This window comes from Narcine bancroftii (genome assembly GCF_036971445.1).
Source record: "Narcine bancroftii isolate sNarBan1 chromosome 1 unlocalized genomic scaffold, sNarBan1.hap1 SUPER_1_unloc_1, whole genome shotgun sequence".
Classification (NCBI taxonomy): Eukaryota; Metazoa; Chordata; class Chondrichthyes; order Torpediniformes; family Narcinidae; genus Narcine; species Narcine bancroftii.
Genome location: NW_027211795.1, coordinates 24,300 through 50,000, shown reverse-complemented (window position 1 = coordinate 50,000; position 25,701 = coordinate 24,300). Strand labels below are relative to the sequence as shown.

Genomic DNA, 25,701 nt, shown 5'->3' with positions numbered 1-25,701 from the left:
GTCTACTCTTCTTTCCCTCAAGGCCAAGGGAATATCATGTCAGACCTCCATCCACCAACAGACAAAAATCAGCCATCACAAGGTGAAGGCAGGACAGTAGTCCCACCTCTCCAGCACGAGTCACCCCAGGATCAAGTCAGCACTGACTGCAAGAACTTAAAAAGTGTCCCAAGGGTGGCAGAAAACACAAAGAACAGACAAACTCCTTCCACACTGTCACTTTGAGAGCTTTGGATTCACCATGCTATAAATATTGCCAAGCCATCACTCTCTTTCCAATTCAATGACCAAAAGTACTGGCTGAGCGATAGATTTAAGACATTTTACCCGCTATGTAGAAATCAGGCACAAGGAAAATTGCTGCTTCCATTTTAAAGTATTTAGGAATCTCAGACCACAAACAACCTTCACCCCGAAAAACAAGCAATTCTCCACAATAAAACTAGGTTTCCTTCCTGTCTGCAAGCATCTGCTCTCTTGAGTCTGAATGGCACAACTGGGGAAACCATTTCAAACCCATGACCTGAAACAGCATATTCTCTTCCCCTAATTGGCGCTGTCTTGCATTTGGCCACCACTGCCCGAGCAAAAATGAACTGGGAAATCTCACACTTGCTCCTTCACAGGTGAGACCTCCCTGTGCATTGGAGCTCCATATTATCCATCTTGCTCTATTTTGTTAACCTTAATCAAGTCTCCTCTCATTCTCCAACACTCCCATGAAAAAAAAATCATGTACCCTGTAGTTTGCGATTCCGGACACCAGGTGGTGGTATTATACCTAGATCTCTCTCCCTCGCTTCATGCATGCAGTACTCGGTGTGAACAGGTGGTGGCAGCACTTTACAGCCCTTGCAATCTGCAGCTTGGACAGGAGATGGTTGGATTGTACCTCGTGGGCTCTTGCACCAAGCTTGAAGATTTAGAGATTTCCCATTGATTGGCGGAGAACATACACGACATCACATCCAACCCTGAGATTCCCTTTTTCCTGTGGACACGGCCGAATTACCACGAATGGGCCGTGCAAAAATAAACGGGTCAGTGGAAACCTGGAGAGATAAAAGAATTGAAAACAAAGAAAATCAATAAAGTGCTGCAAGAGTCCTGAAATGAGTTCCTGATTGAGTTTGTTGTTGAGGAGTCTGAAGGTGGAGGGGTAGCAGCTGTTCCTGAACCTGGGGGTGTGAGTCTTGAGGCACCGAGACCTCTTTCCTGATGGCAGCAGTGAGAAGAGAAAGAGAGAGTGTGGATCCTTGATGATTGCTGATGTTTTCTGACAGCACCATTCCCTGTCGATAAACTCAATAGTGGGGAGAGTTTTGTCTGTGATGTCCTGGGCTGTGTCCACGACCTTTTGGAGGGCTTTATTCTCAGGGGTATTGGTGTCCCCATACCAGACCATGATGCAGCCAGTCAGCACACTTTCCACCACATCTCTGTCGAAATTTGCCTTTTCATGTCTTCAGGAGGAGGATATGCAAAATGTAAAACATAAGCTGTAGCAATACCTTCCAAGAAATATTATCCAATTTGTTTGCCGGAAAAGGCCTTAAACGCTGTACCCTGTGACTGTGTTCTTTACCCGAGGTTCAAACAGAACAAGTGAGGTGAGTCTGTCCACCCACCACTGCTACCCCTCATTCCCGCTGCGTAACTCAATAAAGACTGTGTTTTGGACTTTGTGGTTCATTACTGAACCTTTTTTGTACCCTTAAAGAAGCTCAACTTTAACAAGGGTGGAAAAACAAACCCACACAAACTCCTTACACGGGGACAGATTTGAACCTGGGTCACTGTCACTGAGAACATTCTGCCAAACATGCCAAAATCAAAATTCAATTATCATGTTACAAAGTGCAATATTACACAAAATTCACTTCATTCAGACATAAAACAGAGATACATGAGCAGAAAGTTAAATGAAGTGCTTCTTTCAGTCAGAAGAGAATTCCATGAGACACTGAAGCCCCCAAACCCAGCCCTTGCCCACAAGCAGCCAGCCACTGCCCCCACACCCCCCAATCCAGCCCAAACCATCAAATGCAGTCGCCTTGTTTAAAAAAGGTAATGGGGAGATTCTTGGGAATTATAGACCAGTATAGGATCTATGAGCATTTGGAGAGAAGTACAAACTACTCAAGGACAGTCAGCATGGCTTTGTGAAGGGAAGGTCATGCCTCATGAGTCTAAATGAGTTTTATTTGATGGGGGTATCAAAGGAAATCAATGAAGATAGGGTGGTAGATGTGGTCTACATAGATTTTAGCAAGAATTTGACGAGACTCATCCAGAACGTAATTTGGCAAAGGATCAGAGTCATTTTGGCTGTGGATAAAAAATTGTCTTGTAGGAAGAAAGCAGAGAGCAGTGGAGTGCCACAGGGATCTGTTCTGGGACGCCTGCTCTTGGTGATTTTTATAAATGACCTGGATGACAAGGCAAAAGGATGAGTCAGTAAGTCTGTTGATGATACAAAGGATGGAGGAGTTGTGGATGGAGCTGAGGTTGAAAAAGGTTGCAAGAGGATAGAGACAGGATGCAGCGTTGGGCAGAAAAGTAGCAGATGGGCTTCAATCTGGCAAAGTGTGAGGTGATGCAGTTTGCAAGGACAAACCGGAAAGCTGGGTACAAGGTTAATGGTCAGTTACTTAAGAGTGTGGATGAACAGAGGTGCCTTGGGGTTCAAATCCAAACACCCCTCAACGTTGCCACACAGGCTGATAGAATATTTCAGGCCAATGGGATAGGCATCATTAATCTTTCAATGTACCGCGTGGTCGTGCATGAAAGTGTGGCCATTTTGGCCAAAAAAGTGCAGTAAAACTAACCGCGATCACAGGAGTGGCCTCCACAGGCGACCCGCAGCAATATCTTTGAGCTAATTTCATGGAAACAAACGACAACTTAAGCAAATATCAAATCTCATTTATAAAAATGGCACTGGCCTTGTCCTTTGACTGTTGGTTCCGTGATTAGTCAGGGATGACTAAAAAGTTGGGGGGGGGGAAAGAAAGTGTTTGAAAACAATGAAATAACAAATGAAGGGCAGGGGAGTGGATGTGGGGTGTGTGGATTTTAGTGAGGCCTTTGACAGGGTTGCCCAGGGTAGATTCATTCTGATAGTCATGAGGCAAAGGATCTGTGGAACCTTGGTTGTGTGGATTCAGAATTAGTTTGCCTGCAGAAAGAGGTTCTCAACCTTCATCTTCTCACTCACCTACCACCTTAAGTAATCTCTGAACATTAAGGGATTGCTTCATGTGGTAGGTGAGTGGGAAGGGAAGGTTGAGAATGACGATTCTCGATTGTTCATATGATTATTTTAAAATAGGGTTTGAACTTTCTTTCCACCCACTTACCACTAAAAGTGGTATGTGAGTGGAAGGAAAAAGGTTGAGAACCATTGGTTTAGTACGTTATATTTAAGGAGTGAATATATGGGCTAGAACAACATCAAGGCCTGAAGGGCCTGTACTGTGCGGTGTTCTCTGGATCTGCTGATCAATGGCCAGGGTTACCCATCCAGTATGGACACTGCAACTGAGTAAGGCAAGAGGAAACTTCTTCAGTATTTCCAGCCCATTTGCAACCATGACCTAAACGTCAATATTGGTCTCAGCTCAGAAAAGAACGGGGAGGCCACAACTACAATTCAGAGGTTCAGAGATTGTGGTGGATTGAGAGACAGGATCGCCCAATAGGAACTTCTCTTATTTTTGATCATTGAGCCCATGGTAAAACCTTCATTTCACTTCAAGTCACACTTTCCAAGAATGTGTCGACAACATTGAGGACCAGCTGTAGGCCCTGGTGTGTTCACCTTCAAGTCCCAGCAACATCCTAACCAATCTCTGCACTCCTTCAATAACATGGATTCTGCAATTTGGTGACTTGGTCCTCCAAATATGAACCAGCTAAAGCAACCTGTAAAAATCCCGTTTAATCCAAATATTTTTAGTCTCTTCCAGGAAAAATCAATGATGGCATCAGCACCTTTTGGCCAATTTTAGCTGTGTTTACTCAGTCAATCTGGCCAGTTTAGTTTTTGATTCAGTACTGGTGTCTGGGGTTAATGGGAGTAGTGGATGATTGATAATTCCTGAAATAATTCTTTATTTATCTTATTTTTTTTTAAATTATTTAATTTCACATATGCATTAAAAACTAATTTTTTATTTGAAATAATATCAAATGAATGCATAGTGATTTAAAATATTAACCCCTTGTCTTGGGATGATGGTTTTAGGATGTTTGTGCCTGAGGTTTGTCTCTGAAGTGAAGGCTGTTGATGGGTTGATCCCAGAATGGGGGGGGGTGTTTGTGGGCAAGGGCTGGTTTGGAGTCTGCAGGGAATTCTTTTGCTCTTGACTGCAAGAAGCATTTCATTTAATTTTTGCTGATGTAAAGAAAAAAAGAAAAACACATCTGGAGAGTATTTATAAAAATTTACCAAACGTTTCAAATAAAATCTAACATCTTAATTTTCTTGATTTTAGGAGTCGGAAGGTTCATGTTGGGTGATTACAACTTCATTCCTACAATTGGTAAATACACATCCCAAATCTTCAAAAAAATTCAAATTTGTTCCGTGAATTCATAACATAACATAACAATTTACAGCACGGAAACAGGCCATTAGGCCCTTCTAGTCCACACCGAACCAAACACCCCTCTCTAGTCCCACCTCCCTGCACAATGCCCATAACCCTCCATCTTCTTCTCATCCAACCTTTTCTTAAATAATACAATTGACTCCGCCGCCACTATTTCTCCCGGAAGCTCATTCCACACGTCTACCACTCTCTGAGTAAAGAAGTTCCCCCTCATGTTACCTCTAAACCCCTGCCCCTTAATTCTTAACTCATGTCCTCTTGTTTTAATCTTTCCTCCTCTTAACGGAAATAGTCTATCCACATCCACTCTGTCTATCCCTTTCATAATCTTAAATACTTCTATCAAATCCCATCTCAACCTTCTACGCTCCAAAGAATAAAGACCTAATCTGTCCAATCTCTCCCTATACTCTAGATGCTTAAACCCAGATAACATTCTGGTAAACCTTCTCTGCACTCTCTCCACTCTGTTTATATCCTTCCTATAATTAGGCGACCAGAACTGCACACAGAACTCCAAATTAGGCCGCACCAACGTCTTATACAATCTCAACATCACCTCCCAACTCCTATATTCCATGCAATGATTGATAAAGGCCAGCATACTAAAAGCCTTCTTCACCACCCTATTCACGTGAGTTTCTACCTTCAGGGAATGATGTAATTATTTCAAGTTGGATACAATGACCTATTTCAGTGTGGCCATCGACCCATTCCCAAATACGCATCGGACTTCCAAGTTACTGCCACACATTTTACCCCTATAACAATTACAGCACAGAAACAGGTCATTTGGCCTTTCTCGTCTGCACTGAACTAAATACTCTCCTCTAGTACCACCTCTCTGCATTCCCCTCCCCTCCAATTTTCTCTTAAATGACAAAATGGACCCTGCTGCCACTATTTTTCCCGGAAGCTCACTCCACTCAGCCACCATTCTGAGTAAAGAAGTTCCCCCTCATGTTACTTCTAAACTTTTGCCTCTTAACTCAAAACCTCTTGTTTCAATCTCTCCCACTTGCAATGGAATTGCCTATCCACATCAACTCTATCCATCCTTCTTGTAATTTTAAATACTCTACCAAATCCCCTCTCGGCTTTCGAGTTGACAGTAATGCAGTCATGGATGGTCGGACGAATTCTCTTGGGGAAGAGTTCATAGTGGCTCAAAAGTGCTTGATTAGATGCAAGGAGAGCTGCCACTGAATGTTGCATGTATTTGGTTCTGGGTTTCGAAGGTACCTCAGCTCTCTCTCTTTTGTACTCGGTCCAAAAGTCATTGCTGATCTTATTTGGAATTAGACCAGTTTCAATTAAGCAATGCTGAAGATTTTTGGTGGGTGGTGGGGGGGGGGTTGGGAAATAAGCATTGCATTAAATGAAGCTGCAGCTGGTCATCCTTAAGTGTTGATCTGCAGTCCAAGTCTGGTGAGCTTTCTGGGATAGGCTAACATTCCAGGCAACTCCTTCTTCACACAACAGGATTCAACATTTAATAGGACGGGGGGGCGGGGGAATAATCTGGGGATAAGTTCCGTATGTGTTTTGAGTTGATCTGATATAGTTCATGAAGCCCATTGGATTTTAACTTCTGTCGGGAGCACAGTGGGCTATGAACAACATTTCTTGTTGTTTTCAGAGTATATCTTTCCCCTGGTTTATAATTCTTTGTGTGAATCATTTTTTTACTCCTGTCCAAGTTAGTAACAGGAAACACTGTGGGAGTGGGACGCTGTTTCATCGCTGGTAAAGTCCAACAACTGGTGAAACATTGACATGATTGAAGCTCTCTTGAAGGCAGGTTTCCAATTACTGCAGGTAACTTTCAGTTCAAGGTCTTTCACCCCATCTTCCTCACTCGTGCACAGTGTCATGGCCGTCAATGACGGAGGGAGGAAAGTTGGTTTGAAAATGAGCAAATTGTTTACGTCAGAGCCAAGTCTGAAACCACCTTTTATTGAACCATGTGAGATGCAGGACTGGTCACGGTGGCTGCTGGGGAGCACATGCAGATAGCCTTGCCCACAAGGAACCTTTTGAGTCCTCATTCTCAACATAGGGTGGCAGTGTCCTAGGGTCTCCTTCTTTCGCCTTGTCTTCCTTAATCATCTGGAGCCTGATTTCTTTCCCCTCTCTTTCAGCCTGCATTATTTTCTGCATCCTCTCCCTGTTACTCCCTTGCTTTCTGTTCCCTTCATTTTCTCCCTCATCATTAATTTTAGCAAAGATGACTGGCTTGGTTTAGTCTGTAACATGTTTGAGTTTCAAGTGGAACATTTAACGTGGGCTCAGTGCTGTTTTGAAATATTAGCAGAACAGAGGATGACACCAGTCACTAATGGATAGAAGAGAAAAAGATCCCCCTCTCTCTGGTAAGGTCGTGGGCAAGAGACCTAGGAGAGGAACAAGTCTGAATAAACATCTTTCCTGATTAACTGTGTCCGGTGCATTGACTGAGTGGTGCTGTTGCAGCAGACCCCACACTTATCCATAATTGATTGGAAACTAATCTATGGTCACTGGACCCAAAATGTTCACATACATGTTTTACCTCTCTAACCATTACACCATCGAAATAGGCCAACTTGGCCCTTCGAGTCCACGCCGAACACTTTCTCCTACCTCATCCCATTGACCTACACTCGACCCTTGACCCTCCATTCCTTTCCTGTCCAAATACATATCCCACTTCTCCTTAAGAGCTAATATTGAGCCTGCCTCCTCCACTTCATCTGCAAGTCCATTCCACACACCCACCACTCTGAGTGAAAGTCCCCCCTCACATTTCCTCGAAACTTCTCCCCCTTTCTCTCAACCCACGTCCAATCTATACCCCAATAATTTTAAAAACCTCAACCCAATCCAACCTCAACCTTTTCTGCTCCGCAGAATAAAAATCTTGCTTAACCTTTCCCTATAACTTAGACCTGTGGTTTTCAAAATGCTCTCAAACTCAAATTCCTCTTGAAGCAATCCCTACACCAGAAGTGCTCTGTGATTAGTCAGGGATTGATTCAGGTGCGATGAAAGGAACCACCTACATCCTACAGGATGGAGCGCCAGAATAGCGAACATAGTTGAAGAAATTAAATTCCAAGACTTTGCTCTGCAAAGTGTTTCAACTTCAAAAGTACAGCCCCTCATGGCCAATCCCGGGAATTTACTGGGACAGGGTCCAGTGGAAAAGGGACACTGTCCAAATGCCAGTGTCAAATGATGTCATTTCACGCCCCCTCCACCCCTACTCATATCCTCGGCGTTTGCCGATGTCGGCCTGATGGTAAAACCAGTGGAAGAGAGACAGCAGAGAATCACCCGTTTCCAGTCGAAGGCAGAACACTCCGCACCCCGGGGATGAGTTGTGTTCAGTGGAAAAGCAATCGTGTGTCCCAGTGGAAATGGCACCAAGGGCTTCCTAACCTGAGACACTGCATGGCCAATGAACTGGGATTCCCGTGGAAAAAGGGTTTCAGACTGCTTTGTAAAATCTGCATGCAGTGCTTCAACCGAAATGAAGGCCAATGGGATGATGAGCTTCATTAAACTTTTCTACATGGTCGTGCGTGAAAGTGAGGCCATTTTGGCAGGAAAGCGCAGAAAAATTAACCACGATCACAGGAGTGGCCTCCACATGAGACCTGGAGCAATATCTTCATGGAAACAAGCGACAACTTAACCAAATATATAAACTCATTTATAAAAATAGCACTGGCCTTCGCGAAAAGATGTATCACGATCAACTGGATGTCTGATAGCACGCTGGGCTGTGGTAATGAACTGATGTTACCTACGGAAAAAAAAAATCACATAAACGTGACCCTTTGGTAAAGGTCTGTCAGCTGTACCTGGACCACATAGGGGCCCAGACACTAATATAAATGAACAATAAAAGGGGATAAAAGTAACCATTATATAGACCAAAACCAAGTTTCCTCAACTGGTCTCATCTACTTGTAATCTCTGAAAATGTGGATATGAAAACAAACTGCAATAGAGAGAGAAAAAAATTCAAAGTGCAAAAGGGAGAGTCTTTAAATGAGTCCCTGAATGTGTGTTGAGTCTCGTGGTGAAGGGGTAGCAGATGTTCCTGAACCTGGCTATACCTCTTTCCTGATGGGAGCAGTGAGAACAGAGCGGGTGATGTGGATCCTTGATTGCTGCTGCTCTCTGACAGCAGCGTTCCCTGCAAATGTTCTCAATGGTGGAGGGTTTTTACCTGAGATGTCCTGGGCAGTGTCCATACTTTTGCAGAGCTTTTTGCTCAGGGGTATTGGTGTCACAAGACAACTGATCAAACCTACTACAAACTGAACCTTTCACCCCTCACACCCGTAAACCCACTATTTTTCTTGCATCAATGTGCCTGTCTAAATGTTAAAGGTCCCTATTATTCCAGACTCCACCATCCTGCCCGGCCATGCGCTCCAGGCACCTGCAGACTTCTGCACGTTCTCTTTCTACAAGTCCTTCAGCAGCTTTGTGTTTCCTCAGCACTGCCTGCTCCTCCACCAAGCTCTGCCACAAATCCATTCACTCTATGAGCTTCCTGCATCACTCCAGAGAAAAGCCCAAGGTTTTTCTCTCTCTGGATATTGCATTTACTTCATTCTGATGGGCTGAATTCCTGCAGCTTCCCAATCAAACATCTGCAATTGCCTTTAAATTGTGCCCCTCTGCACAGATTTGTGCCACCTGCTTTTAAACAGGTTAAATCCTATGGGCATTCTGACAGTATCCTTCCACTCTCTCTCTCTCTACCGGTGGAACTAAATCCTTCTGCTCAAATTGTTGCTTGGTCTGGGCTTCCGTCCTTTTGCCTGGATTCTCATCCTCTGCTATTTCAGTCTGAACCTTGCCCTCAGCCCGAGGAATAAAACCGTGGGGATATGGATCGGAATTCTTTCTGGCTAGAGCATCTCAAACACTGTTCTCATCCTCGTGTGTGCACAGCTAGAGACAAGAACAAATCTTGTCCTTAGTCACTGTGAAATCCATCTCCAGGATGTTGGCACTTTATTCCTGTATGTTTTTTTTAACCTTGCTTAGTGCTAGGTGTTTGAATTAAGATTTTTCCATTAGTTTTTCCTTTTGAATTGAACATTACAATATATGTTAATGCACTTTCCAAATTGTTTTACAATGTAAACAATATTTTAAAGAAAAATCTGAAGACTTCACCATCTGAGATGCAGGAACTAATCTGTGGCTTCGGCGGGTCCGCGCCCAGGGGTATTTGGATTATTTTAAACAGGACCGTCTTCCAATGTCTGCAGTGAAACTGGGAGAAAGAGGGTTGGGCTGTCAGTGTCATAGTTAATGACGTCTCATTACAGAACTGAAAGCTTTCAGTCTGTGGTGAACTGATATTCTCATCCCACTGACCAGCACCCCTTCCTGCTCATTCCCATCCATGGGTCCGGGACTCCCTCACCCTCACGGGTCCACCTCACACTCGCAGTTCCCCGATCGCCTCAACCACACGGATCCCCTCAACCACTCGGGTTCCCACCCCCACCTTCAGCCTCGCGGGTCAACCATCAGCCTTCTGGGTCCCTGTCCCCCCTCAGCCTTCTGGGTCCCCGTCCCCCCTCAGCCTTCTGGGTCCCCGTCCCCCCTCAGCCTTCTGGGTCCCCGTCCCCCCTCAGCCTTCTGGGTCCCCGTCCCCCCTCAGCCTTCTGGGTCCCCGTCCCCCCTCAGCCTTCTGGGTCCCCGTCCACCCTCAGCCTTCTGGGTCCCCGTCCCCCCTCAGCCTTCTGGGTCCCCGTCCCCCCTCAGTCTTCTGGGTCCCTGTCCCTCCTCAGCCGCCTTGGTCCCCGTCCCCCCTCAGCATCTTGGGTACCCCTCCCTCTTCTGTGTCCTCGTCCGCTCCCCCTTCTGGGTGCTCATTCCCCTCCCCTCACCCTTCTGGGTCCTGATCACCCTCACCCTTCTGGGTCCTGATCACCCTCACCCTTCTGGGTCCTGATCACCCTCACCCTTCTGGGTCCTGATCACCCTCACCCTTCTGGGTCCTGATCACCCTCACCCTTCTGGGTCCTGATCACCCTCACCCTTCTGGGTCCTGATCACCCTCACCCTTCTGGGTCCTGATCACCCTCACCCTTCTGGGTCCTGATCACCCTCACCCTTCTGGGTCCTGATCACCCTCACCCTTCTGGGTCCTGATCACCCTCACCCTTCTGGGTCCTGATCATCCTCACCCTTCTGGGTTCTCATTCCCCTCACCCTTCTGGTTCCACGACTGCCTCAGCCTTGCATGTCCCTCAACCTTCTGGATACCCGTACCCCTCAGCCTCGCAGGATCCCCGCCCCCCACAGCCTTGCGTGTCCCTCACCCCTCCGGCAGATCCCTCTCACTCCTCTGGTGGGTCCCCCTCACCCCTCTCTGGCGGGTCCCCCTCACCCCTCTCTGGCGGGTCCCCCTCACCCCTCTCTGGCGGGTCCCCCTCACCCTTCTGGGTCCTCGTCCCCCTCAGCGTCGCGGCCCCCCCCTCAGCCTCGCGGGTCCCCCCTCAGCCTCGCGGGTCCCCCTGCCCCCCCCTCAGCCTCGCGGGTCCAGCCACCCAAATGGCACACAATGTTCCCAAGTTGGCCTCACCCATGCCTTGTCCAACTTCCTCGTGGCCTCCCACCTCCTGCACTCAATCCTCTCATTTCTGAAGGCCAAAATACCAGAAGCTTTCTTCACCCCTTATCTCTTCATGGGACTCCACTTTCAGGCAGTTCTGTACCACAGTTCCTCAATCCCTTTGTTCGACAACACTCCTCAATGGTCTGCCATTTAACATTCAAACTCTTACGCTTTAAGAATTAATTGCAGAGATCCATGGATGTGGGAAGTCAGGAGGGTTAGGGACTGGGTGCAGGTCGATGAGACTGGCAGAATGATATTTCACCATGGACGAGAAGGGCCGAAGGGTCTCTTTTCTTTGCTGTGGGGTTTCTAGGGTAGAGTTCACACCATTCTCAGAAATGAGGATAAGCAGACAGATGTCATGGTCCACGGGTAGGAAAGGTGATGAGATCCTGCCAGGAGAGATGAGGGAGTTAAGTGCGAAGGTGAAGGGCACAACCAAGAGGTCTCTCTCTCTGTCTGTGTGTGCGTGTGTCACGCTCTCTGGCTGTGTGCGCGCGTGTCACGCTCTCTGGCTGTGTGCGCGCGTCACGCTCTCTGGCTGTGTGCGCGCGTGACACGCTCTCTGGCTGTGTGCGCGCGTCACGCTCTCTGGCTGTGTGCGCGCGTGTCACGCTCTCTGGCTGTGTGCGCGCGTGTCACGCTCTCTGGCTGTGTGCGCGCGTGTCAGCCTCTCTGGCTGTGTGCGCGCGTGTCAGCCTCTCTGGCTGTGTGCGCGCGTGTCAGCCTCTCTGGCTGTGTGCGCGCGTGTCACTCTCTCTGGCTGTGTGCGCGCGTGTCTGTCTCTCTCTGTCTGTCTCTCTCTGTCTGTCTCTCTCTGTCTGTCTCTCTCTGTCTGTCTCTCTCTGTCTGTCTCTCTCTGTCTGTCTCTCTCTGTCTGTCTCTCTCTGTCTGTCTCTCTCTGTCTGTCTCTGTGTGTGTGTGTGTCACTCTGTCTGTGTCTCTCTATGTCTGTTTGTCTGTGTCTCTCTGTGTCTCTGTGTGTGTCGCTGTCTGTGTGTCTCTCTCTCTCTGTCTCTCCATCTGTGTCTCAATGTGTGTCTCTCTGTGTCAGTATGTGTGTGTCTCTCTCTCTGTCTGTGTGTCTGTGTGTGTCTCTGTATCTGTGTCTCTATGTCTGTGTGTGCGGCTCTGTGTGTCTGTGTCTCTCACTATGTCTGTGTGTGTGTGTGTATCTGTCTATCTGTGTGTGTCTGTCCCTCTGTTCCGTGTGTGTGTCTCTATCTCTATGTGTGTCTCTCTGTGTCTGTGTCTCTGTGTGTGTGTCTGTCTCTTTGTGTCGTGTGTGTGTCTCTCTCTCCGTCTGTGTGTGTGTCTCTCTATCTGTCTGTGTGTGTTTCTCTCTATCTGTCTGTGTGTATCTGTCTGTGTGTGTCTGTGTCTGTATGTGTCACTGTCCGTGTCTCGCTCTCTCTCTATCTCTGTCTGTGTGTGTTTCTGTGTGTGTCTCTGTGTGTGTATCTGTGTGTGTGTGTGTGTGTGTGTGTGTGTGTGTGTGTGTGTGTGTTTGCGTGTGTGTGTGTGTGTGTGTGTGTGTTTGCGTGTGTGTGTGTGTGTGTGTGTCTGTCTGTCTGTCTGTCTGTCTGTCTGTCTGTCTGTCTGTCTGGGTATGTGTGTGTCGCTCTCTCTCGGTGTCTCTAATATTTGCTTATTCATTACCCACCATTATCAATCCCTACTGGTGGTGCGGGCTTTGTTCCCAAAGGCATCCATTATCTCTGCCCCAACGCATTCCTCGGTGTCACCTGCATTAAAATCAACATGGCATCAGCACCTTTTTGGGCACTTTTAGCTGTGTTCCCTCAGTTGTTCTGGCCAGTTTTGTGTTTCGTTCACATATTCCTGCTGCCTGGGGTTCACGGCACTCGTGGAAGATCGCCAGTTCCTGAAACAATTCTTCATTTATCTTATTTGTAACATTTTTACATTTAATTTAACATATGCATTAAAAAACTTAAATTTCTTATTTGAAAATAAGATAAAATTAATGCATAGTGATTTAAAAAGTAACCCCTCCCACAGCTGCCCAATAGAAAACAATAAAGAGAGAAAACATCTAGATAGTATTCATAAAAATTGACCAAAACTCTCAAATAAAATCTTGGTTTTCTTGGTTTTAGGAGTCGGAAAGTTCGTGTTGGGTGATTAAAACTTAATTCATACAATTGGTAAATACACATCCCAAATCTTCAAAAGAGAAATTCAAATTTGTTCCGTGAATTCGATGTAATTATTTCAAGTGGGATACAACGGCTTATTTCAGTGTGGCCATCGACTCATTCCCAAATACGCATCGGACTTCCAAGTTACTGCCACACATTTTAACCCTATAACAATTAGAGCAAAGAAACATGTCATTTGGCCCTTCTTGTCTGCACTGAACTAAATACTCTCCTCTCGTACCACCTCTCTGCATTCCCCTCCCGTCCAATTTTCCCTGAAATGACAAAATGGACACTGCCACCACTATTTCTCCCAGAAGCTCACTCCACTCAGCCACCACTCTGAGTAAAGAAGTTCCCCCTCATGTTACTTCCAAACTTTTACCTCCTGTTTCAATCCCTGCTCCCCACAATGAAAAGTCTATCCACATCAACTCATTCTATCCTCCTAGTAATTTTAAAGACCTCGATCAAATCACCTCTCAACCATCTACAATCCAAAGAATAAAGGCATCATTTGCTCAATCTATCTTTGTAATCTAGTTGCTGATATCCAGGTAACATTGACGTAAATCTTCTCTGCACCCTCTCTACTTTGTTGATAGCTTTCCTCTCATTTGGTGACCAGAACTGCACACAGTACTCTCAACAGGGCCTCACCAATACCTTGTCGACTCTCAACCTCACTGCCCGACTCCCGTATTCTATGCTATGGTTGCTCAAGGCCAGCTATTTGAACAGATTCTTTTCGAGGTACTCTCTGATTACCCTCCAATAATTAACCTATCACGGTCAGGCTCACCTGGTTGGCTTTTGAAGCCGTTTTTAAACAAAGGAACATTAGATTACATCCATTCCTCTGGCACCTCACCCGTGGATAAACAGGTTTTAAATATTTCTGTCAGAGCCCTTGCAATGTCTACTCTTCTTTCCCTCAAGGCCAAGGGAATATCATGTCAGACCTCCATCCACCAACAGACAAAAATCAGCCATCACAAGGTGAAGGCAGGACAGTAGTCCCACCTCTCCAGCACGAGTCACCCCAGGATCAAGTCAGCACTGACTGCAAGAAGTTTCTACATCCTCTTGGTGTCTGTGTGGATTTCCTCCCACACTCCACAGCTCAAGGGGGCCGTAAGTTCATTGGTGATTTGGGAAGCTCAAGACCATGGGGTGGAAGTGCACATTCTGGTCCTGGGGGCATCAATTCAATTCAACAGCACAGATGAACCTTTGGGCACGACCTGATCTTTTTCTAGTTTCAAACTCATTATTTTTGAAAATTGTATGTGCACCTCTAAGGCAACACGACTGCTGCAAAACAGGCTTCATGAAGCATATCCATGACAAGAACTCGGGAGAATCTGATTTGGTTACTAGACTTTTGAACAGAACAGTGTCTGGACATTTTATCCCTAAACTGAAACTTTATAGACATACAGAACAAAAAGAGGGCAAAACAAGCTTGTGTCTCACCAATTCCACAATTCACAGACATTTTTTAAGTTATCAAGGGTGGCAGAAAACACAAAGAACAGACAAACTCCTTCCACACTGTCACTTTGAGAGTTTTGGATTCACCATGCTATAAATATTGCCAAGCCATCACTCTCTCTCCAAATCAATGACCAAAAGTACTGGCTGAGCGATAGATTTGAGACATTTTATCCACTATGTAGCAATCAGGCACAAGGAAAATTGCTGCTTCCATTGTAAAGTATTTAGGAATCTCAGACCACAAACAACCTTCTCCCCGAAAAACAAGCAATTCTCCACAATAAAACTAGGTTTCCTTCCTGTCTGCAAGCATCTGCTCTCTTGAGTCTGAATGGCACAACTGGGGAAACCGTTTCAAACCCATGACCTGAAACAGCATATTCTCTTCCCCTAATTGGCGCTGTCTTGCAATTGGCCACCACTGCCCGAGCAAGAATGAACTGGGAGATCTCACACTTGCTCCTTCACAGGTGAGACCTCCCTGTTCATTGGAGCTCCATATTATCCATCTTGCTCTATTTTGTTAACCTTAATCAAGTCTCCTCTCATTCTCCAACACTCCCATGAAAAAAAAATCATGTACCCTGTAGTTTGCGATTCCGGATACCAGGTGGTGGTATTATACCTAGATCTCTCTCCCTCACTTCATGCATGCAGTACTCGGTGTGAACAGGTGGTGGCAGCACTTTACAGACCTTGTAATCTGCAGCTTGGACAGGAGATGATTGGTTTGTACCTCGTGGGCTCTTGCACCACGATTAAAGATTTGGAGATTTGCCATTGATTGGCAGAGAACATACACAACATCACATCCAACCCTGAGATTCCCTTTTTCCTGTGGACACGGCCGAATTACCACGAATGGGCCGTGCAAAAATAAACTGGTCAGTGGAAACCTGGAGAGATAAAAGAATTGAAAACAAAGAAAATCAATAAAGTGCTGCAAGAGTCCTGAAATGAGTTCCTGATTGAGTTTGTTGTTGAGGAGTCTGAAGGTGGAGGGGTAGCAGCTGTTCCTGAACCTGGGGGTGTGAGTCTTGAGGCACCGAGACCTCTTTCCTGATGGCAGCAGTGAGAAGAGAAAGAGAGAGTGTGGATCCTTGATGATTGCTGATGTTTTCTGACAGCACCATTCCCTGTCGATAAACTCAATAGTGGGGAGAGTTTTGTCTGTGATGTCCTGGGCTGTGTCCACGACCTTTTGGAGGGCTTTATTCTCAGGGGTATTGGTGTCCCCATACCAGACCATGATGCAGCCAGTCAGCACACTTTCCACCACATCTCTGTCGAAATTTGCCTTTTCATGTCTTCAGGAGGAGGATATGCAAAATGTAAAACAAGCTGTAGCAATACCTTCCAAGAAATATTATCCAATTTGTTTGCAGGAAATGCCTTAAACGCTGTACCCTGTGACTGTGTTCTTTACCTGAGGTTCAAACAGAACAAGTGAGGGGAGTCTGTCCACCCACCACTACTACCCTTCATTCCCGCTGCGTAACTCAATAAAGACTGTGTTTTGGACTTTGTGGTTCATTACTGGACCTTTTTTGTACCCTTAAAGAAGCTCAACTTTAACAAGGGTGGAAAAACAAACCCACACAAACTCCTTACACGGGGACAGATTTGAACCTGGGTCACTGTCACTGAGAACATTCTGCCAAACATGCCAAAATCAAAATTCAATTATCATGTTATAAAGTGCAATATTACACAAAATTCACTTCATTCAGACATAAAACAGAGATACATGAGCAGAAAGTTAAATGAAGTGCTTCTTTCAGTCAGAAGAGAATTCCATGAGACCCTGAAGCCCCCAAACCCAGCCCTTGCCCACAAGCAGCCAGCCACTGCCCCCACGCCCCCCAATCCAGCCCAAACCATCAAATGCAGTCGCCTTGTTTAAAAAAGGTAATGGGGAGATTCTTGGGAATTATAGACCAGTATAGGATCCATGAGCATTTGGAGAGAAGTACAAACTACTCAAGGCCAGTCAGCATGGCTTTGTGAAGGGAAGGTCATGCCTCATGAGTCTAAATGAGTTTTATTTGAGGGGGATAACAAAGGAAATCAATGAAGATAGGGTGGTAGATGTGGTCTACATAGATTTTAGCAAGAATTTGACGAGACTCATCCAGAACGTAATTTGGCAAAGGATCAGAGTCACTTTGGCTGTGGATAAAAAAGTGTCTTGTAGGAAGAAAGCAGAGAGTAGTGGAGTGCCACAGGGATCTGTTCTGGGTTGCCTGCTCTTGGTGATTTTTATAAATGACCTGGATGACAAGGCAAAAGGATGAGTCAGTAAATCTGTAGATGATACAAAGGATGGAGGAGTTGTGGATGGAGCTGAGGTTGAAAAAGGTTACAAGAGGATAGAGACAGGATGCAGCGTTGGGCAGAAAAGTAGATGGGCTTCAATCTGGCAAAGTGTGAGGTGATGCAGTTTGCAAGGACAAACCGGAAAGCTGGGTACAGGGTTAATGGTCAGTTACTTAAGAGTGTGGATGAACAGAGGTGCCTTGGGGTTCAAATCCAAACACCCCTCAACGTTGCCACACAGGCTGATAGAATATTTCAGGCCAATGGGATAGGCATCATTAATCTTTCAATGTACCGCGTGGTCGTGCATGAAAGTGTGGCCATTTTGGCCAAAAAAGTGCAGTAAAACTAACCGCGATCACAGGAGTGGCCTCCACAGGCGACCCGCAGCAATATCTTTGAGCTAATTTCATGGAAACAAACGACAACTTAAGCAAATATCAAATCTCATTTATAAAAATGGCACTGGCCTTGTCCTTTGACTGTTGGTTCCATGATTAGACAGGGATGACTTAAAAGTGTGGTGGGGAAAGAAAGTGTTTGAAAACAATGAAATAACAAATGAAGGGCAGGGGAGTGGATGTGGGGTGTGTGGATTTTAGTGAGGCCTTTGACAGGGTTGCCCAGGGTAGATTCATTCTGATAGTCATGAGCCAAAGGATCTGTGGAACCTTGGTTGTGTGGATTCAGAATTAGTTTGCCTGCAGAAAGAGGTTCTCAACCTTCATCTTCTCACTCACCTACCACCTTAAGTAATCTCTGAACATTAAGGGATTGCTTCATGTGGTAGGTGAGTGGGAAGGGAAGGTTGAGAATGACGGTTCTCGATTGTTCATATGATTATTTTAAAATAGGGTTTGAACTTTCTTTCCACCCACTTACCACTAAAAGTGGTATGTGAGTGCAAGGAAAAAGGTTGAGAACCATTGGTTTAGTACGTTATATTTAAGGAGTGAATATATGGGCTAGAACAACATCAAGGCCTGAAGGGCCTGTACTATGCTGTGTTCTCTGGACCTGCTGATCAATGGCCAGGGTTACCCATCCAGTATGGACACTGCAACTGAGTAAGGCAAGAGGAAACTTCTTCAGTATTTCCAGCCCATCTGTAACCATGACCTAAACGTCAATATTGGTCTCAGCTCAGAAAAGAACGGGGAGGCCACAACTACAATTCAGAGGTTCAGAGATTGTGGTGGATTGAGAGACAGGATCGCCCTCGCTGGACGGTAAGGCACCTGAATGATGATATTTGGTGTCCAAAATAGGAACTTCTCTTATTTTTGATCATTGAGCCCATGGTAAAACCTTCATTTCACTTCAAGTCACACTTTCCAAGAATGTGTCGACAACATTGAGGACCAGCTGTAGGCCCTGGTGGGTTCACCTTCAAGTCCCAGCAATATCCTAACCAATCTCTGCACTCCTTCAATCACATGGATTCTGCAATTTGGTGACTTGGTCCTCCAAATATGAACCAGCTAAAGCAACCTGTAAAAATCCCGTTTAATCCAAATATTTTTAGTCTTCCAGGAAAAATATTCTAGGATCCATTGGGAGTGTTCAAAATTTTAATTTTGGACCAAAATGTATATATTTTGGGCAAACCCAAGTAGAATATATAAACATAGAAAAATAGGTGCAGGATTCGGCCATTTGGCCCTTCAAACCTACCCTGCCATTCAATACGATCATGGCTGATCAGTACCCAGTTCCTGCCTTCTCTCCATACCTCCTGATCCCCTTAGCCACAAGGGCCAATTCTAACCTACTCTTGAACATTGACAAGGAACCAGCCTCAACTACTTTCTGTTGCAAAGAATTCCATAGATCCATCATCCTCCAAGAGAAGAAATCTTTCCTCATCTCGGTCCTGAAAACCTTCCCCCAATGCCTGAAGAGGGCGCATAAAATCAGTGAACTTGTGCGGACTCGAAAGGCCAACATGGCCTATTTCCGCTCCGTAAATGGTTATATGGTTATAGTATGGTTATCCTTAAACTGTAACCCCTGGTTCTGTTTTTCCCAGCATTGCAAACAACCTACCCGCACCTAGTCTGTCTAAACCCTTTAGAATTTTGTTTCTATAAGATCCCCCTTCAATTTCTTAAATTCCAGAGAATACAAGCCTAGTCTATCCAACCTTTCTTCATCTGCAAGTCCTCCCATCCCTGGTATCAGTCTAGTGAATCTTCTCTGCACCCACTCCATGGCGAGGATGTCCTTCCTCGGATTAAAGAGGCCAAAATGGCACGCAGTACTCCAGGTGTGGTCTCACCAAGGCCGTGTACGGCTGCAGCAGGATCTCTGTACTCCAATCCTCTTGCTATGAATGCCTTCCTCAACGCCTGTTGCACCTGCACGCCCACTTTCAACGACTGATGCACAGCAACACCCAAGTCTCTCTGCATTTCCTGAACAGATACCGTGGAGATAATAGTCCTCTTTCCTGTTCTTGCCTCCAAAGTGGATCACCTCACATTTATCCACATAAAAGAACCTACTTTATTACATCCAAGACAAATCTGATAATGTCAAATTAAATTTATTTAAATTGGGTGTCAAGTATAATCGATGTAAAAAAGATTATATTGTAACAGTCTCGACCTGACATTAATAATTTTAGTTGTACTTAATGATTTTCATATTTTAACTTTCAAATCAGATTCCCATTTTAATCTTGATTTATGAATTTCTAATTTAGGAGCTTTTTTTCTGTACATTTCTGAAATAACTCCATTAGTGATCACAAACAAAGGAACAGAACCAGGCCACTAGGCCCATCGAGTCTGTTCCATAAATCTACACTAAGCTACTCTACCCTAGTTCTCATTTTTGGCCTTTCCCCCATAATCCCTTGACGCCCTCACTAATGAAATATTTGTCATTCTTTTTAAAATATTCTCAGCGATCTGGCTTCCACTGCTGTATGCCGCAGTGAGTTCCACACATCCACGACCCTCTGGCTAAAGAAGTTCTTCCTGATCTCTTTTATATGGATAACCTCTCATTTTCAGACTATGAATAGTATTCTGCCTGTTTAATATTTCCACTGGTAGACGAGGCTTGTATTATACGTTATCTTTTCTAATGGAATACAAGACCTCCTTTCTGAATGCCACCATTGAATACTCGTCATTTTCTAGCCCCAGCTAAAGCCAATCTCAAAGAGCAATTTGAGACTCATCTAATTTTAATTCTAAACTCAATTTCTTCACATAACCCAATAAAAATACCTTAGGATCAAGTGAAAGTTTAAATTTTAATAAGTTCCTTGATTCTATCCCAGAAAGGTTTCACATAATCAAGTCGAGTGCAAGAAAGAGCCAACTTGCTTATGGCACCTAAAGCACCGATTTTCGTGAAACTCCACGAGTTCCACCTACCTACTTCCCTTGCCCATAACCCTCCCACCCCCTCGCATCCATGTACTCATATAACCTCATCTTAAATGACAGAATTGACCCTGGCGCAACTTCTTCCAGTAGATCGTTCCACTCAGCCACCACTCTGAGTGAAGAAGCATCCTCTTGTATTACTTCTCAAGTTTTTCCCCTTAACTTATGACCCCTTGTTCCAATCTCTGCTCCCCTTAGGGGAAAGAGCCTATTCACAGCTACTCTATCTATTCCCTTGATAATTTTAAATACCTCTATCAAATCCCCGCTCAACCCTCTACACTCCAATGAATGAAGTCCCAGTCTACTCAATCTTTCTACGTATTCAAAATACTGCAATCCAGGCAACATTTTCGTCAAACTTCTTTGCACTCTCTCTACCTTATTGATATCCTTCCTATAATTTAGAGACCAGAACGGAATACAATACTCCAAACTTGGCCTCAACAACACTCTGAACATCACCTCCCCAGATCCTATATTCCATGCAATGATTTATAAAGGCCAGGGTACCCAAAGCCTTCTATCTCCATGGGAATCCACCTTCAAATTTAAAACTAATTTGGCAGGGGGAAGGGAACAGGACTGATAGGGAAGCAGATAGGAGAGTGAATATAGGGGTGGTTCTGTTTGACGGTGAAACAATAAGGAAAAAGGGAACTAAAAGTGATAGGAGAGTAGGGGCAAGTGCATCGAGAACAAAGGTGGAGGGAGAAAGGAGATATGGTATCAAGGTATTGTGTATGAATGCACGGAGTATAAGGAATAAAATGGATGAGCTTGAGGAGCAAATGGCAATGGGAGGTTATGACATTGTCGGAGTTATGGAGACATGGCTGCGGGAAGGGCAGGATTGGGAAATCAATGTTCCCGGGTACACGTCCTCTAGAAAAGACAGAAAGTTAGGAAGAGGAGGTGGGGGAGCTATGTTGGTAAGAAATGAAATTCAGGCGTTTGAAAGGAAAGACATTGAAACAGGTGAGTAGAGTCTGTTTGGATAGAATTAAGAAATTGTAAAGGCATGAGGACCATAATGGGGGTCATTTACAGGCCTCCGAAAAGTAGCTCAGATATCGGGAGAAGTATAAATCAGGAATTAAGAGTGGCATGTCAAAGTGGTAGCAATACGGTAGTTTTGGGGGACTTCAACATGAAGGTGGACTGGGATAATCAGACGGGGGCAGGAACACAAGAGACTGAGTTTATTGGATGTCTACGAGATACTTTCTTGGAGCAGCTAGTGGAGGAACCTACCAGGGGGGAGTCGATTCTGGACTTGGTGCTGTGCAGCGACGCAGAGTTAATAAGTGACCTCGACGTAGGGGAGCCATTAGGGAATAGTGACCATGGTATGGTTACTTTTGAGCTGCAATTAGAAAGGGAAAAAGAAAGGAAGTCGGAAGCATCTGTACTGCAGTTAAATAAAGGGGATTATGCAGCTATGAGGGAGGAGCTAGCCAAAATAAAATGGAAAGATACACTAGCTGGGAGGACAACTGGGGAAAAATGGCAGGTATTGTTGGACATTTTTCACAGGATTCAGGACAAATTCATTCCAAAGTGGAGGAAAGGCTCTAGGAGATGCAAATGGCAGCCGTGGCTAACTAATGAAATCAAGTGCAATATCAAATCCAAAGGGAGTAAGTATAAGATAGCGAAGCGGAGTGGGAAGTTAGAGGATTGGGAAACCTTCAAGGAGCATCAGAGGGTAACTAAGAAAGTCATAAGAGAGGGGAAAATGAAGTACGAGAGGAAATTAGCAAATAATATAATGGAGGATAGCAAAAGCTTTTTTAAATATGTGAAGAGGAAGAAATTGGTTCGGTCTAAAATTGGTCCATTAAGAATGGAAAAGGGTGGAATTATTACCGGAAACAAGGAGATGGCTGAGGAATTTAACAAATACTTTGCATCGGTCTTCACCAAGGAGGATATAGGTTATGGTCAGTTAGGGGGTAGTGGTCATGCGGTATCAAGAGACTTGGGGAACTTTCCTGGGGAAGTAGGGGATCTAATGGATATCCGGATCTAGAAGCAGGAGGTTGTGAGTAAATTGTTGGGACTGAGGGCTGATAAATCCCCAGGGCCTGATGGGCTGCATCCCAGGGTGCTTAAAGAAGTTGCTATGGAAATTGTGGAGGCACTGGTCGACATTTTCCAAAGTTCCATAGATTCGGGGGAGGTCCCTGAGGATTGGAGAGTGGCTGATGTGGTGCCGATTTTTAAGAAGGGAGGGAGGAAGAAAACGGGAAATTATAGACCGGTCAGCCTGACGTCAGTGGTGGGGAAGATATTGGAATCTATCATAAAAGGAGTAATAGCCGAACACTTAGGCAGAAATAGTATAAGGGCTAGTCAGTATGGATTCCTTAGGGCAAGTCATGCTTGACTAACCTTCTGGAATTTTTCGAGGAAATGACAAAGAGGGTGGACTTGGGAGAGCCAGTGGATGTGGTGTATTTGGACTTCCAGAAGGCCTTTGATAAGGTACCGCACGGGAGACTAGTGGGCAAGATCAGGGAGCATGGTATTGGAGGTAAGGTGCTGACATGGATAGGAAATTGGTTAAGAAATAGGAAAGAAAGGGTTGGAGTAAGCGGGTGTTTTTCAGGATGTGACGAGTGGAGTGCCGCAGGTATTGGGTCCTCAGTTGTTTGTAATTTATGTAAATGATTTGGATGAGGGGATTATTAATAACATGAGCAAATTTGCAGATGACACTAAACTGGGTGGCGGTGTGGGGTGTGAGGAGGATGTCAGGAAAATGCAGAGGGACTTGGACAGGTTGGGGGAGTGGGCTGCTGAATGGAAGATGACGTTCAATGTGAGCAAATGTGAGGTTATCCATTTTGGGGGCAATAATAGGAAAGCTGAGTATTATTTAAATGGAGACAAGCTAGGGAGTGGGGAGGTGCAAATGGATCTGGGTGTACTTGTTCACTGGTCACTGAAACCTAACATGCAGGTTCAGAAAGCTGTGAAGAAGGCAAATGGCATGTTGGCTTTCATAAAGAAGGGATTGGAGTATAGGAACAGAGACGCCCTTCTGCAGTTGTACAGGGCCCTGGTGAGACCCCACCTGGAGTATTGCGTCCAGCTCTGGTCTCCAATTTTGAGGAAGGACATACGAGCTCTAGAGGGTGTGCAGCGCAGATTTACAAGGTTAGTTCCAGGGATGGCGGAGTTGACATATGCTGAAAGGCTAGAAAAACTGGACTTGTATCCGATGGAGTTTAGAAGGATGAGGGGGGACATGATTGAGGTATACAAAATTATCAGGGGGATAGACAGGGTGAAGTCGGATTACTTGTTCCCAATGATGGGGGAGACGAGGACTAGAGGGCATAGTTTAAGAATACAGGGTAGGCCCTTTAGGACAGAGATGAGAAAACATTTTTTTACCCAGAGAAGTGTGAATCTGTGGAATGCTCTGCCACAGAGGGTGGTAGAGGCAGATTCGCTGATTATGTTCAAAAGAGAGTTAGATAAGACTATTGTAGGCAAAGGAGTTTAGGGTTATGGGGATAAGGCTGCAAAGGGGTACTGATAGTAGTGATCAGCCATGCTCTGTAAAATGGCGGTCACTGAAGGCTCGACAGGCCGAAGGGCCTACTCCAGCTCCTATTGTCTATTGAACCATTCCTCCAAGATCCCTCTGTTCCTCAATGCCCTCCCCTTCACTGCATACGTCTTGGTTATTCTTCCCAAAATAAAGCACCTCACACTTACCTACATTAAACTCCATCTGCCATCTTTCCAAACAGTCCAAATCCTTTTGTAGTCCATGAAAACCCTCCTCACTCTCCACAACTTGAAAATAAGCAAAATGTATTACGTTATGTTAAGCTTCTCTTTGAAAATTTTAATTTCACATGCATTAAATGCGTACATAAATTTCTCATTCAAAGATAATGAAAAATTAATACATAGTATTTTTTTTTAATTCCCCCTGCCCAACAACACAATAGAAAAGAAAGATAACATCTGGAAAGTATTTATAAAAAAATTACTAAAAAACTATCAAATAAAATCTAACAAATTTTCTTGATTTTAGGAGTCAGAAGGTTCAGGTTGGGCGATTACAACTTAATTCCCACAGTTTATAAATAGGATTCCCAAATCTTTCCAAAAATTTCGAATTTGTTACATAAATTACATGTAATTATTTCAAGTGTCAAGGGACTTTGGGGGGTTCTCGTTCAGGAAAACATAGTAAGTGGGTAACCACCAGGTTGGATCGGCAGGAAAAGAAAGCAAATTCTATGTTGGCCTTTGTTTCAAGGGTAGGGAGGTGTTGATGGGGCATGGGAGAGACCTCATTTGGAGAACTGCGAAGTTCATTTTAAAAAGGATGTGCTGATGTTGGAGAGAGAGCAGATATTTACCAGGATGATAAATCTCCACTCTTCATTGGAGTATAGAAGAAGGAGAGGAGAGCTCAGAAACCTTTCCAATGCTGAAAGGATTGGACAGTAGATGTGAATAATGTTTCCCTTGGATAAAAAGACATTGTCTTAGAATTAGAAGATACCTATTTAAAGCAGATGAGAAATTTATTTCACCAGAAGGTCATGGAATTTGTTGCTGGATTGTTCAGGGAGTTTAAGTGGGGGGGGGCAGAATTAATAGATGTTTAATGAGTCAGGGTACCAAGGGATCAGGGGAAAAAGCCAGAACTTGGAATGAGAGGCAACAACTGTTTAGATCAGGGGATAGCAGACACAGTGGGCTGAATGGCCAACTTCTGTTCCTTGTGATTTGACACCATTTTAACTAATGTACCTTTGAGAATTTTAACATCCATCCATATGTCCTCTGTATTTTGGATGTGAAACAACGGCTGTGCAGGAGAAGCCAGTGAGTGGCTGTGGCCAATTGCTCCTCAGATTGGAGGCCTGTGACGAGAGATGTGCCTCAGGGATAGGTGCTGGAACAATAATGTGGTGAATTGGATTAGCAAGTTTGCAGGTGATACCAAGAACGGAGGAGTTGTGGACAGCCAGGAAAGCTTGCAGAAGGATCTGGACCAGCTGGAGAAAGGGCAGATGGAATTTAATGCAGACAAGTGTGAGGTGTCA

The 25,701-nt window shown here is 44.9% G+C and overlaps 1 long non-coding RNA gene across 1 annotated transcript in view; it reads right to left on the bottom strand.

Moving 5' to 3' along the window:
• The window catches only part of LOC138750083 (uncharacterized), a 59,018-nt gene extending 34,588 nt beyond the window's left edge, over positions 1–24,430 (bottom strand). The window contains exon 1 of the long non-coding RNA XR_011349061.1: positions 24,353–24,430. This is a non-coding gene — a long non-coding RNA (uncharacterized lncRNA). The remainder of the gene's footprint in view (positions 1–24,352) is intronic.
• Between the last annotated feature and the right edge of the window lie 1,271 nt (positions 24,431–25,701).